Raw genomic sequence first — 15331 nt, forward strand, 5'->3', positions numbered from 1 at the left:
AATGACCACAAATATAGAAAAAAGCCAGCAGTGTCACAATAGTGTTATTTTGAAAAAACTGCCCTCACTCACACACAAATGTGTGTGACATGCTTCATCTTCGGGTCTGGTTACAAAACGCCCTGGTGTAGCCACGCACAGGGGGAGCACAGGGGGAATGGACATAAAACACAAAGACTAAGACAAAATCAGGAGTGACAACAGTGTTCACAACATAAAGAAGTAGCCCAAGACTGGGTACAAAGATAAGACAAAGTGCAGTCAGATGAGTGATGTTAAAACTGGCTCAAGGATACCGGAAATACCTTTATTCATAGGTTACAAGGTCAGTATTAAAAGTTGAATGAAGGATGGCGGTGTTCAAGAAGGAACTAAAGATCCTGTAACACCCCTCCTCAACTGCTTGAGTCAACATGTTTCGACCTAGTGGTGCCGCCATTTGAAAGGTCACAACGGTCTTCTTCAGGTAGCTATCCGTCCCAGTCCCTCAACAAAACACCCCCTTACCTTAGTCAGTTGCTAATGAGGTGATAGATGATCTAATCAATCTTGACCGTGTGGAGGAAGTTCCACCAACATGGAATCTACATACTGCGGAGAGATAAGAGTAATCCTATAGATGTAATCCAAACCAATATTATATCATTATAAAAATAATGAATCATCATACTCTCCAATCGTGTTTAGTATCCTTACATAGAAACAAAATACGAAGTTTTAATATCCCCACAGGCATCCAATTCATTAATCAGTACGCCCCATGTTCCTATTGTGGGTTCAGTTATTCCAAAGTAAGATGTGTTTCCTTAAGATCATCACTATATGTTAAAGTGATTCATGCATCATTCGAGATGGTACACATGATAGCTGGCTTCCATGATATTCCTAATGTAGACTGTAGATATCTAGCTCCCACTAGTAGAGATGGCGTCCTGACCCCCTGACACCATACAACCAAACTTACTGAGTTTATTGGGAGATTAAACTCGAAATGGCGTCAAGCGGGAGGAGCTCCAAGGAACACAACCTGTGTTCAAAAAGCATAAGACACCAAATATAGAAAGCATGTATACCTGTATATACACATATACACCAGCTACAGTAACACATTCAGCTATCTCTTCTAGGTGTCAATAAGGTGTACCCTAAATGCCCCTTTTCCTATAATCCTGTAGGCAGGGTTTACTTATTGAATATTAGCCCCTGGAGCGAGTGTTCCACCTCAAGTGGGAATTCGGCCTTGTTATCTAAAACCAAAGTGGTGCATGATTTCAGCCCAAATAGGAATGCAAACTCATTGCCACCCCGGTTTTTTATAAAAATAATATCAATAGGGCCCCAGCCTCTTTATTGACTCTCCATTCTCACCATTTAAGTGACCTCTCAATATGCTCGTTTGTGCCATGGCTCAATAAACTAATAGTAAGGAAAATGTGTAAACAGCCTTGTACTCAACAAGCCACACAATCCTCGTACTGCTCCGGTGGAGGTCTCCAGTATCTCTATTGCCCGTGCTTCTGACGGCGCGAAGATCAACTCTGCGAATACACATCGCCATTATATGCCCCAACGCCCGTGACATCTCGTCGGTTTCCCGTCGCATGCGCGTCTACGTCACGGCGTGCCTGTGTGGCAACACTCCCTGTTGTAGTGGAGCCCGGAAAGGTAGTCCCACGGGTATTATCCTCTCGCTGTTTACAAAATATATTTTTTAGAATGTTTAGAAGAGATCACTGTATCAAGTATTAAGCCCATACATGCTAACAGGGAAAACCCAAAACGACAAGAGAAAGGTTAAAAATAAGAATCTGTACTAAGGTCTTGGTCGCTGTATATCACTGTGCCCAACATTAGAAATCATGGGGTAGGTAATCCCACCCACATCATGGTATGGGCAGCATAAGTAAAGAGGTCGTCCATTTAACTGAGAAGACAGACATGGCTAACAATAATATCATAATTCTTAGAAAGAGAAGCAAAACTCAAACAAGACGGTAATATTCGACCCATTAGTAACCATTATGATGTGATACACAGTGTATATTGCAATATAAAGATCCATTAACAGGGAGGCCCTGCTGACATCACAGAATGGGCCATAGGTATATCTGCAATAGGGGCCCACATCATCCATCCTGTCAATGCCTGCGATGCTCATGCGAACCAGCCTAAGATCTCTGTATCACTGGCTCCTCAGTCACAGTCTATCCAGGGCTTATCCACAATGGGGCAGTAAAAAAGTAAAAAAGCGACAAAACATGAACAGCCCTTCTTAGCAACTGGCATATATTCTGAGAGTGTCCAGATAACTAGAGGCCCCCTATTTCCAAAGCCTTCGCTACATCTGTTATATCTGTATTGAACCACCAGATAACCAGAGGCCCACTATTACCAAAGCCTATGCTACATTGGTATATATCTGTATTAAACCGCCAGGTATATCACAGGGAGGGAGCAATTAGTGTATGGTAATCGAAGTTTCATACAGGCATGTAGAATGTTCCTGTGAAACAGTTTATCTACCAAGAGCATGCCAGGGTATGTCATCATTAAGTCCATACAAGTGGCTTTTAAGACAGAACACCCATTTTTGTTCACGTAAAAACAGGGCTCTGCTTATATCTGTTGCCTGTGTCCCAATGTATGGTTTTTCAATGACGGTCCATCTCAGGTCCTCTGAGGTGTGACCCGCCTCGATGAAATGTGATGTTAATCTCGTATTAGATCTGCCACATCTAATCGTGCTACGATGTTCAGTAATGCGGGTCCTCACCTTTCTGTTGGTCATTCCCACATATTGTTGGGTACATGGGCATGTGATTAAATAAATCACACCCTGGGAATTACAATTGGTATGTTCTCTTTGTTGCCAGGGAGTGGGTAGCCCCAGGTCAATGAACTTAGTATCCGTGGTGAGATGGCATACGCTACAGGATCCACACCTGAAGGGACCAACAACCGGAGGTAAGCCAGTGACAGTGGCACTTACCCCTGATGTGCATGGTATCCTGGGTTTAGTATGGATCAATAAATCCTTGAGGTTCTGGCTACGTCGGAATGAAAAAAAGTGGTTTTTCCATCACCAGACTCCCAGTATTAAGAATCTTCCAGTTCTTGAGTACTGTACGTCTTATTTGTTGGGAAGACGTATTGAATGTTGTTACAAATACAGGCTTGTCAAGTTTCGTTCTTGTGGTTTTTGTCAGTAGCGACTCGCAGGCAACATTTTATGCCTTTTTCTTAGCCCGTTTAATTATCCTCGTTGGATAACCCCTTTTAGTACGTTTTTTTGATAGGAGGGATGCCTCTTCTGTGAAATCGCTGCGTTCCGAACTGTCCGACCGGTAAATTCTCCTGCATCGACCTGGGATGAAAGCTGCTGAAAGCTAGTAGCGCATTTTTATCTGTGGACTTATGATGCACACTCATGTGTAGTAAGCCCCTTTTAGGTTCAATAACCAGATCGAGAAAGGGGAGGCTAGTCTTAGTGGCAGTAGAGGTAAAGTGTAATAAAGGATTGATACCATTCAACCAAATTAAAAAAGAGTCCACTGATTGTTTGGCCCTTTTCCAAATGATTAAGACGTCATCAATGTAGCAAATCCACAACCTCAGATGAGGTCCTATGGGGCAGGCATTATCATAGATGACTGAGTGTTCAAAGGCTCCGACATATAGGCCTGCCAAGCTTGGAACAAAAACGCTGCCCATGGAGGTGCAATGGGTCTGAAGGTACATGGTACCTGCATATTCAAAGAAATTCCTTGTAAGAGCAATCTCAGCCAGATGTAGAATAAATGCCCTAGGGGTTTGATACTGCCACTCCTCCTAAAAAAGGATATCCTCTAAGACTGGGAGAGTTTTCATCTGTGGAATGTTTCTATATAAGGCCTCGATATCGAGTTCTATGAGGTATTCAGTCTCTGAGTCGAATGGCTCAGTGCTGCAGGCCCACTTATAGCAGTTCATTTACAGGCCTTGGGTACACAGAGTACCACTTTACTAGAGACTTACAAGTAAATTAAATATTCCAATTGGGTATTGTAATTGTAAAATATTTATAGAGCGCGCAAAGGCCGACAGGTGACTAGGAGCTGTAGTATTGTAGAACAAAGGAGTTAACTGTTAACATGTCAACAATACTGTGCCTCTTTATAAAGTAAACAGTCACATTTTCTAATTATGTTCAGGGTTGTAAGATGATGGAGAAGGATGTTCCAGAGCCTTGTCACTGCAACTGGGAAGGCTTTACCTACCCATAACTATGTACGAACTCTGGGAACTGCTACCCTGTTGTGGTATGCTGAGCGGAAATTTCTCAGAAGCACATACCGTTTTAACATGACTTTGATATCTACTAGACCCTTATGTCCATGAGAGATGTTGGAATGTTGGACTATAGGAGAGTGGATCCCTGTTGTTGCCTTTTTTAAAGACTGGGACAATTATTGCAGACCTCCAGGACTCGGTTATTCCTGACTTGCATCCTGTATTTAAAGCAGTAGTCAGCAGTCGTGCCAAAACTTTGATCGGGCTTTCATTAATTGAAGCTATTAACTCAGATAGATCAAGGTCAATATTGATGGGATATGTGTGGGAGCAAAAGCTCAGAATTCCCATCAATGGTGCCAGGAGGGAAAGGTATTGTGTTTAAAAAATTGCCAACTCACTTATCAGGCCTGATATTCTATGCCAAATCTTACATGGGTGCCATGGATAACCTATTAGAGTTAACTCTTTTCCAGAAGGCATAAGCATATTTACACCTGTACGAGGCAGCCACGTTTTTCCATACTTTCATTCACAGGTCAGCATTTCATTTTTAGCTTCCTTTTGTAATCAGCCCTACATTGTATTACTTACTCCCTGTTTCATAGGGACACGTTTAGGTACAAACTAAAGAGAAGCATCAGCAGATTTACAAATGGAGTAAATCCACCCAGCAGTAGGTGTATCAGATAAGTGCCTTAGTGGTTTCAGTAGTAACTCCCTTACATAACTGCATAAAGTGACAAAAGCCCTTGCTAAATCAGAAGACGCTATATTCTCCTATAAGCACACGCCCACAGTGCATTTATCTAGGTACATCTGGTTGATGCACTTAGGCCTATGGAGAGAATGTGTTGGTTCTCAAAGGCGCCATGTATGTGTTCTGTAAGTAATTAACGTGTACTAGGCATTCTTAGAAACCTGTGTTGTGAGAGAAAGAATCTGTCCTCGGGCAATGTCCTTATGTGAGTTTACTAGCATCCACTTCCTTCTCACCCTAAAGTGAATTAATGATCCTTTTGTCTACTCTTGCAGTGCTGTATAGAAGAAAGAGACTGCTTTAAATATGTCTGTAATTGTTTGTATTATTTGGAGCCTTTTAGGTATGGGTTGTTCCCTGCACCCAGTTTACAATGTCTGTAGCAATGTGCCCCTTATTATCTCATATAGGCAAATGAGCCCTTTGAATATGTCATAGTCAATAAACAGTTCTTGGACGTTTTTGAGGATACCATCTTCAGATAGGATTTCTAGTTGTATAATCCCGTTGTCCTCCCATGGCATCAGCATTTTACCAGTTACCTTTATCTTGAAAGGCTGTCAGTCCCTGTAATGGGACTTTAGGAAATATTGGGCCTTACTACATGTTCTTTCCAGTGTACATTCCCAACTGTGTTTTAGTGGTCTTAGTAAACTAGAGAAATAATTTCTGTTTCTTCTGGTTCCTGTAAATATAGTCGAAAAATCTCGTAGTGTAGGGTTACCATAATATTTGTGTCTAGCCCTTTCTTTCTCCACCATGGTTGCCACTTTAATTGCACTGTTATAAAGTACAGGCCATAATCTGGAACTTCCAGTCCCCCTTTTGAAGTTGGGATTTTGAGATTTGTTAATCTTCTCTCCACTGTTTCTGGCCCCAAGTTAATTTAAGGAACATTGAATCTATCTTCTTAAAAGGTTTCCAGGAACAGGAAAACTTTACTGGTAATTTCACACAGAAGTATAATATCTGGGGGAGGAATATCATTTTAGAGATTGCTATTTTCCTTACCATTAAGAGGGGCAGTTGTTGGAAATTGAGTTATTGGTTGAGGGAGGCGAAACCATACTCTAGCAGCAACCACAATTTACGTAGGGGTGAAATCCCAAGCAAAACTCAAACTAATCTATGCTTAATCCTTGGCACAAAGCAGTCAAGTTTAACTGAGAATCACTGTTTAAGTATTTTTGCAGCACTTCAAATAGTAATAAAGCAAAAACACAACACCATTAAAATCAAATACCGTGTTAGAAAAAAAGTCTAATTTAATAAATTATTTGCGACCAAAAGGACAAAAATCAATAGAAATACAATTCCAAAGTATCGCTTAAAAGCACAAAGTAAAACCTGTGGTTACCCGGTCACGCCGGACCAGGACAAGGTCACAAATTCAGTTTGACCGCGATGGAAAATGGGCCGGCTACAGGGACCAAGTTAGGCCCATTGAACAAAAGTTCCTTAAATCTTGGTTTGAGGAGCATTGTAAAGTACTGCACCAAATATATGTTGTGCAGCAACAATTCTGAGGCTCTGTGGTGCTGAAATGAAGAGTCCTGCATTGTTGCTGAGGATGCCGTCAACGGGGGGCTTGCAGTGCAAAGTCCTGCGCCGAAGATGCTCTGCACTCCATCAGTTCCAAGAGCTGCAGGGATGTGATGCCGGATCCTGCATCATCTTCAAGGATGCCATTGATGAGGGGCTTACAATGTGAGAGCCTGCAACTAGGATGCATCATGCAGCAGAGGTTCTGAGAAGACCACAAGCTGCGATGCAAGTTGCATCATCAGGGATGCATCGCACTGTGGTGGTTCGGATGCAGCTGAGAGGAGATGCGTCACGCTGTGTCAGTTCTGTTTCACAGAACCACAACTGGACTGGCATAGCACCCTCAGGTCCACTTCCAAGGGACCAGGACTGGGGTGGCTACATGGGGGGGGGTAAGATTCACAGCATACAGAGTCCAAGTGCAGGGTTCAAAGTGGTTGGAACCTTTTCTGTCCCTGAGGCTCTGATCAGGAGGCCTGGCCTTAGAGTTACTCTGGTGGACCTAGGTTCAAGATGCAGGTCCAGTCCTTCCCTCAGGAGACTGCAGGGCAGCAGAGTAGCCGTGTGTAATAAAGAAAGGTTAGTAGCTGAGATGTAGTTTAGGATGATTTCTTTAGTCTTAGTAGTGGGTTGGTAAACCCATGTAGAGCAGCCCCACCAGGAGCAGCCTGCCTGCTGCTCAGCCCATACTTCAACTGTCTCGCCTCACTTCACAGGCACCGACACATTCCATTCATCACCACTCCAACATTCCAGCAGCACATTCACACTGGCTGAGCAGCTAGGGCCAAAGCAGCAGGGGGTTAGCCTAAAAACATATACAGGATATTACATATGCTCCCTTTTATAAAACACAAAAAAAAATGCAAAATGGAAAAAAGCATTGGCTGGAAGAAACACGACAAGAGCGATTACCTAAAGAACCATAATAAAGCTTTGAGAAAATAAAGAAGATGCATAGATACATATAGATGAAAAATATCACACATCCTCCCCATTTTAAAACTCATAAAAAGTTACCAGAAGAAACTGCATTTTCTTTAATAACACACAATGCTAGACAACAGACTGAAGAAGAACTCTAGCAGTCCCACATCAGCATACCAGAAAACAACACAATCACACTGATTATCACCACCATCCACACCAACTGGCCAGACAAGCATGGCTGGTGGCACAACACAGCATGGCAATAACTAAATGAGGCAAACACTTACACACACAAACTCTAGTGGAAGTAAAAATACAAAATAGCAACAGAAACATGTCATCACACAGAAGTAATGGGCGAAAGAACCCCAAGTATAGACTCATAGTAAAAAATAATAATCACCCACATCCCTAATGTAAAGGAATATGGCTAAAATGTAGAAATGGGTGACTCCCACCCACACAGATACTCCTCATTTAAGGGAAGCAAACTAAATTTGAACACTGGGTGACTTACACACCGGCCAGTCATCCCTCATGTAAGTCTATGAAATATGATGGGTGTCTCTCAACCCATTCAAACATCACTCTAGAAAGTCCATGTAACATTCATTGTAGATATGGGTGACTACCACCCATATAACCATCCCTCCTGTAAGGGCCTGTAGTATGCAATGCATCCCTCATGAAAGGGCATGTAATTTATAACTTACAAAAAAAACAAATAAGTGACTACCACTCACTTAATGTAATAGTGTGATAGTGCTACCACAAATGACCCGCTCCTTTAATGTGAAACTGGATGGTTTCTTCACTCTCTATTAATAGGAGTATTAAAAAAAATCATCAGAAGATTGGCTTTGATGTGGATGAGCGCTTTTTATTGAAACATTTTATGTCATCCTTTCCAAGATATTCAAAATTATAAGTTCAAAACATCAATTCTTAGGTGCGTTCCATTATTCCCAATGCATTTCGGGTCAAACAAGTAACCCTTCATCAGGGGTCTGTAGAGGAAATATACAGGACCTTAGCATTAAAGTACTATATATACGCAAATACAATGTACAGACTATCATGCAAAATCATACAACTTCAATAACATTAAGAAACCAATATAAAAATAGTGATGATTCATCGGTGCTATAATGACAACGCCTGTTATCTATGGGATGTGTATATACTATGGTAAGGTATAAATAGATCATACCGAATGCTCACATGTGGTGACTCGTAGTTCAGAAAACCGAAGTAACTGGGGTCAGGAAGCTAGTAACAAATTAATAATAGCAGAGAATATCTGCAGGGCAAAGTTTCAAATGGCCACGGTACACTTACACTACCACTCACTTACCCATCCCTCACGTAAGATCATAATGGCTAAAACAAGGAAATGGGCAATTATGTCCTGAGAGCAATCTCACTTCTAAGGAAAATTTAAAGCTCAATGTAGAGAGGTGGCGTAAGTGTAATATAAAATGCCAACATACCAATGTAGGGTAAAATGTGAAAATGCAGCACTACAACATACAAAAAAGAAGAACACTCCAGTAGGAACACCAATGCAAAGGACACTTATGCTCTATTAGAAAGGAATCTAGGACCGTAAATTACCTATTACAGCCATACATAAACTGACATGGGTATCACAGGGTACAGAGCAGGAATATCGTCCTAAAAATATCGACTAACCTAAATATCGCTGCAAAAATATCTACAGGAAGAAATATCGATGACAAAAATATCGTCAGACCAGAATATCGACAGACAGGTAAGTAATATCGTTAACATTAATATAGTTGCAATAAATATCGTTTACAAAAACATAGTTTACAATAATATCGTTTTTTAAATAATTATAAGTAATGTAGTGTTTTTAATGAATATTTGTAGTCAAAGTAGTATTTTTAGTAGTATATTATTATTTAATAATGTATTTTCAGTTGAATTTAGTATTAATAGTTCCGTAGCGGGTTGTGGGTTTATAGGGGAGTAGGGTGGGAAGTATTTTAAATATAATGAAATAATACATTAATTAATGTTTTAAATGAATATAAATAGTGTAATAAATAATAGTTAATTAATTTCAATTAGTTAATTGAATAATAATTATGTAATTAATTATGTTAAGTTTTTTAATTAATTTTAGGTGTGTGTACAGGATTTTTTTAGTGAAAATGTTTTTGGGTAAAGGGGTATTTTTAGGGTTCAGGGTCAGTTTTCAGTTTTGAGGTAAAGGGGTATTTTTAGGGTTCAGGGTCAGTTTTCAGTTTTTGGGTAAAGGGGTATTTTTAGGGTTCAGGGTCAGTTTTCAGTTTTTGGGTAAAGGGGTATTTTTAGGGTTCAGGGTCAGTTTTCAGTTTTTGGGTAAAGGGGTATTTTTAGGGTTCAGGGTCAGTTTTCAGTTCTTGGGTAAAGGGGTATTTTTAGGGTTCAGGGTCAGTTTTCAGTTCCTGGGTAAAGGGGTATTTTTAGGGTTCAGGGTCAGTTTTGGGTTTTTGGGTAAAGGGGTATTTTAATTATATGTATGTATTATTGTTGTTATATAAAGTAATGTGTAAAATCAATTTATATGTCCACATTTATTAAGTTTATAATTAAAAAGTGTAGTAAATTTTTTTGAAATAGTTAAAAAATAAAAGTAATGTAATGTATTTTGTTAATAGTACTTATATTTATTTATTATTTAATGTAGTTTTAATTATTTTAAAAAGTCGATATTTTTTACATCTATATTAATTACAACGATATTTTGGAGTCGATATTTATGTACTTACCTGTTTAAGTATAGGGTGTCGATATTTTTGTAAACGATATTTTTACAACGATATTTATGTTAGCTATATTTTTGTAATCGATATTTTAACACCCTACCGTATCACAGTAGTACACATGTTGACATACAACGTACTAGTAAAGAAAACACAACTAGACATGAATATGCACTAAAGAAATCATACCATGATAAGCATATTGCTGACAATAAGAGTAGTATGTGACTTCCTGTGCAACATTGAGTGTAGTGAACAACCTGGAAATACAAACATAACATTGAAATGAAGATATACAATTAAAATGAAGAAAATAAATAACATCATGACAATGCTGGGTCACTGGTCACTGGTGAGATACGTCTCATCACAAACTTCAAGTGTCATCACTCAGTGGACAGGCTGCATAGCCCGACTATATGGAAAATGCATTCAAACTTCAAAAAAATGAGGAACTCTTATCAAAATGTCAAGTAGCAATATGGTGTGCTGGCTGCTACTCAGAGGAATTTGGAGAGCAAATAATGTAGCGACTTGCCAAACAGAGTCAAGATGCTGACTTAGCCCGCTTGGAACCAATCATTGATCTCGAATGTCGTAATTGCGAGAGAAAAAAAAAGCTCCTGTAAGGCACCCACAAAGGAGGAACAGAGAACCTTTTTCATAAGAGACCATATAGATTGTCAAATTAACTTCAGCCCATTTTGACGGCGGTCCAAATGCCTTTAGAGTAATTATGGAATGGAGAGGTTTTCTGTTGGGACACGGGGAGCACCATTCCACAAATTCTACAAACACCAAATCCTTAGTGACAGAAACATCTGCTCAATTGTCTAAAGCTTGTGTGCTACAGAAACGTTATTTGCCTCACCAATAACTGGTTGGAAGCACAACACCCAAAACGCCAGTAGTGCCACTTTGTTTCTGTCTTCAATGCTGTTCCTCAGAAGAGAGAGACGGAACACTATGCTTGCGAAGGAAAATACAATTAATAAATAAACAATAATGGCGGCACCAGGTGGCACCAGGCATGTGTGTGCATTACACATTGCACATGCAGCGCACGCTCCTGAGTAGAAGCATCACCAATGACTTGCTGGACTTTCATGGGCTCCACGCACCATGACTCACAGCAAAATTAGGAGTCCCCATGAGTATTATGAATGATGCAAGCCTAGCTCTGGAGTAATGGACCTTTGAAAGTTCAAACACTTCATTAAAAGCTCACGCAGCAATGGGGGTTAGCTGAAGCTGCCCGACACTGCTTGAGGGAAGACAAAAAAAACCTCGCTACTGTTCTACTTCTCTCAAACGACCCCCTCAGTCCACCAGTACCATGGTCAGATAATGAATAAAATTAAGTGCAGAACTCCAATGTTCTTGCACATTTAATGTAGATCGCAACCCCAATGAAACACTGCAAGGTTAATCCAAATAGTCAGCTGCTGCTTTCTTAATACCAAGTATTTACTGAATCATTAAAGTCACAGTAGCATGGATAAAGCACGCCCTGGCTGGGCTTGTCCGATCTAAAGGACACTAGTGCAGCTTCCAGGTATAGTGATTCAGTCATAAGGCATATTTCTTGACCCTTATTTATTTATTTTTATTTATTTAGGAAGTTTTCTATAGCGCTGTCCAGACCCCGGGGTATCGGAGCGCTTTACAGTAGAACAACAACAGATAATCAACCGATAAAAAAAAGGCGAGGAACATGAAACAGAGGAGTACAAAAAATAAAAGAACAACATATTGTAGTGTAGGTCATTATTGCCTTCCAGGATCTTCGAAGTCTTAAAGCAGGAGTGGGGCTCGATATGTACGTTCTTCTGAGTAGTTCTTCAAATGGTTTCTTCTTTGCACAAGTAGTTTCTGTAGATTCAAGCTCAAAATTGTGGGCAAAATGTAATGAAGAAAGTCAAGTAGCTGAGATGCAGTTAAAAATGATTTACTTAGTCTTAGTTGCGAGTTGGTATATCCATTTAGAACAACCCCACCTGAAGCAGCCTGCCTGCTGCCCACCCAATACTCCAACTGTCACACTTCACCTCACAGGCATACACACATTCCATTCATCATCACCACTCCAACATTCCATGCAGCACATTCATGCTGGCTGAGTAGCCAGGCCCAAAGCAACGAGGATAATCATAAATACATATAGAGGATATTACACAGTCCTTCCTGCAGAGCTGCACAGCAGTCGTTCTGAATCTTCCACTAGCCCAGATGTGTATGAAGGGTTGGCTCTGAGGGTCCATTATTTATACCTGGTCCCCTCTTTGAACTTGGAGAAGGTGCAGAAGGCTTACAACCCCAAAGGTGCTTGACATTTCCTGCCCCCCTGCCCTGGCTCCAGCTTCTCTGAGGTCACAAAAGATTCGAGTCAGAACCTTTGTGATTGTGCTCAGGCAGGGTCTTTGTGATGTAGAAGTGTGGTAGATAACAGCCCCCCTCTTCAAATCAGAGATGGCCCATCCTGCCAACATATTCTCCTTTGTTTCACTGTCTGGAAGCAATACACAAAGAACAACTGCCATCTACACCTAGTCATGTGACTGAGGTTGAAAGGACACGCAGCAAATGGGTAGGTCAAGAAAATACCAACTTTCCAAACGTGCCAATTTCAGAACCATGACTTAAATTGCAAATTTACCTTTAAGGAGGTTGTTAAATTACCATTCTTTTAACACAAAGATTGACAGTCCTACTTGCTCCCAATTGAAAGTTTGCAATTATTAAATGTAATAAGGCAACCCAATGTTCTCCTTTGGGAGAGGTATGCCCTGAAGTAGTGAAAAATGAATTGAAGAGATTTTCACGACCAGGACATGTCAAACTTAAAAGCGCAGGCCCACTGTTTTAAATACAGTGCACCCTGCCCTCTAGAATGCATATGGCAAACCCTTGAGGTGACTAATCTATAATAAAAAATGAATGTTTAGGCTTGGCAAAAGATTCATTTTGCCAGGTCAAAGTGGCAGTTTTAAAACTGCATAAACAGGCTTCAATGGCAGGCCTGAGGCTCGTCTAAATGGCTACTTAAGTGGTTGGCACAATTAGAGCTTCAGGGCCACTAGTAGCATTTAATGTACAGGCTCTAGGTACAGGTAGTGTCATTTCACCAGGCACTTACAATTAAATTAAATGTGTCAATTGGGTGTAATCCAATGTTACTATGTTTAATGGAGAGAACCCAAGCACATTAGCACTGATTAGCAGTGGTGAAGTGTTAGAGTCATAAAAGTCAACAAAAACACGTTTTGGAAACAGGAGGCTGAAGGCAAAAAGTTTGAGGATGGCCCTGCATAAAGGGCCAAGTCCAACAATGGTGTCCTCTAGAAGTTTATCCCTCCTTTGAGAGGCACTCATTATCCCATCTATTGCATTTTCTATACATGACACATAAGAAATGCTATATATGTCTTAGGGTATGCAACTTACCTTCTAGGTGTAAGCCAATAGGACCGAATGGTGTCTGTTGTGTTAGTAGTCACTGAACAAATTGAATACAGCCATAACAGTAATGATGATTGCTGCTGCACAATTCACTTGTGTCTTTAAAGTTTAGTTCTTGTGCAATATATTTGGGACTTTTAAAATGTTGCATTGCCGCCTTACTCATAAACAGATTACTAAGTTAATAAATCCAGAAACAGAATAGACAATGTGCTCATCCGGCAATGTATTCTTATGAACCTTCACCCAGCAACTGGTTGCCATGGCATCCTTGCCAGGCAACCACTGTATCTAGACGCAGAGCCTATATAAATCCTGTCTCTCTCTTATATGCCTGGAAAGAATGCCCATTCCAAGAACATTTTCTGAAAAGCTAGCAAAAAATAATGGGTATTACCAGATGTCAAAAAAGAATATCTGATAGTCATGTTTTCATCATGGCTCAATTTAAGGAAATCTTTGATTTCCCACTCATATTTTTAAAGGAATTTAGTTTTTTCTGGACTTAACCGTCTATAAGAGGTGCTGTTGGACCCCTGAACGTGGGCAAATATTGAACCTTACATAGCTGGAAGCGAGCTTTAAATCAATATGGAGAAACATAGACCCAACTGTCAGAACCATTTGAGGTTGTAAGAAATGCTACACTGGCCCAGTTTACAAGTGCCAGGTATGCACAAAAAGCACCTTTAAAATTGCAAATCTATTTGCTCTTGAATTATTACTTAACAATGAAGTACCATTGTGCATTAACAATTGCTATGAGGTGGTGGGATGTGATCTGTATGGCTTGGTGACTTTAGCACCTGTGGCACCTATTGCATCTTTTATTGAGTTTAGGGGTCGGCAGTGGCAGCAGTGGCCTGTAGATGTGCAAGCTGGCTGTTGGCGATGATCCAAAGCTGTGATTCTCAGTGCTGATGTTGTGCATGGGCCAGCAGTGGTGCAGGGGGAGTTGTGGCTCAGAGAACTGACACACAGTCCAGCATTCAATTAAACCATTGTTGCTAGGCAATTTACAGCCATTCCGCTGTAGATCAGAGGCATGACAGTGGAGGAGTTGCAGCCTATTGCTTGTGACGCAGTGGCATAGGAGGAGTTGTGACCCACAGAAAATGCGCAGTCCAGTGCTTAATAAAAATCCTTATTGCTAGGAAACTTACAGCCTTGAACTGTGGGTCAAAGATGAGGCAGCGGAGGAGGAGTTGCAGCCTAGTGGTTGTGATGCAGTGGACTAGTGTTCCTTTGCTACCGTCACTAAGCATCTCTTTCAGCCACTGTTGATTGGCAACAGTGCTTTAAGGAATCCCTGACTGTTCATGTTGTGCATATTCATCAGCTGGCAACCAAAGGTTTTCCAGAGGAATTTTTACTAGTCCATTGTGATCAGGAGATGGGCACAGAAGAGGGCATTGTTTCATGTCATCAGTTTGCCCCGTGAATACAGCTGTCAGTGGTCACATTGTATTTTTGTGATTGCCGCCTGATTCGTACGTGAAGGGATGAATGCATGTACAGACACTGGATGACATTTGTAAAGGTAGAACTGGGGCATAGTTTTTACAGTACTGTGATGTACCAGTGATCAGCACACTTT

Source organism: Lissotriton vulgaris, chromosome 10, assembly GCF_964263255.1.
Source record: "Lissotriton vulgaris chromosome 10, aLisVul1.2, whole genome shotgun sequence".
Classification (NCBI taxonomy): domain Eukaryota; kingdom Metazoa; phylum Chordata; class Amphibia; order Caudata; family Salamandridae; genus Lissotriton; species Lissotriton vulgaris.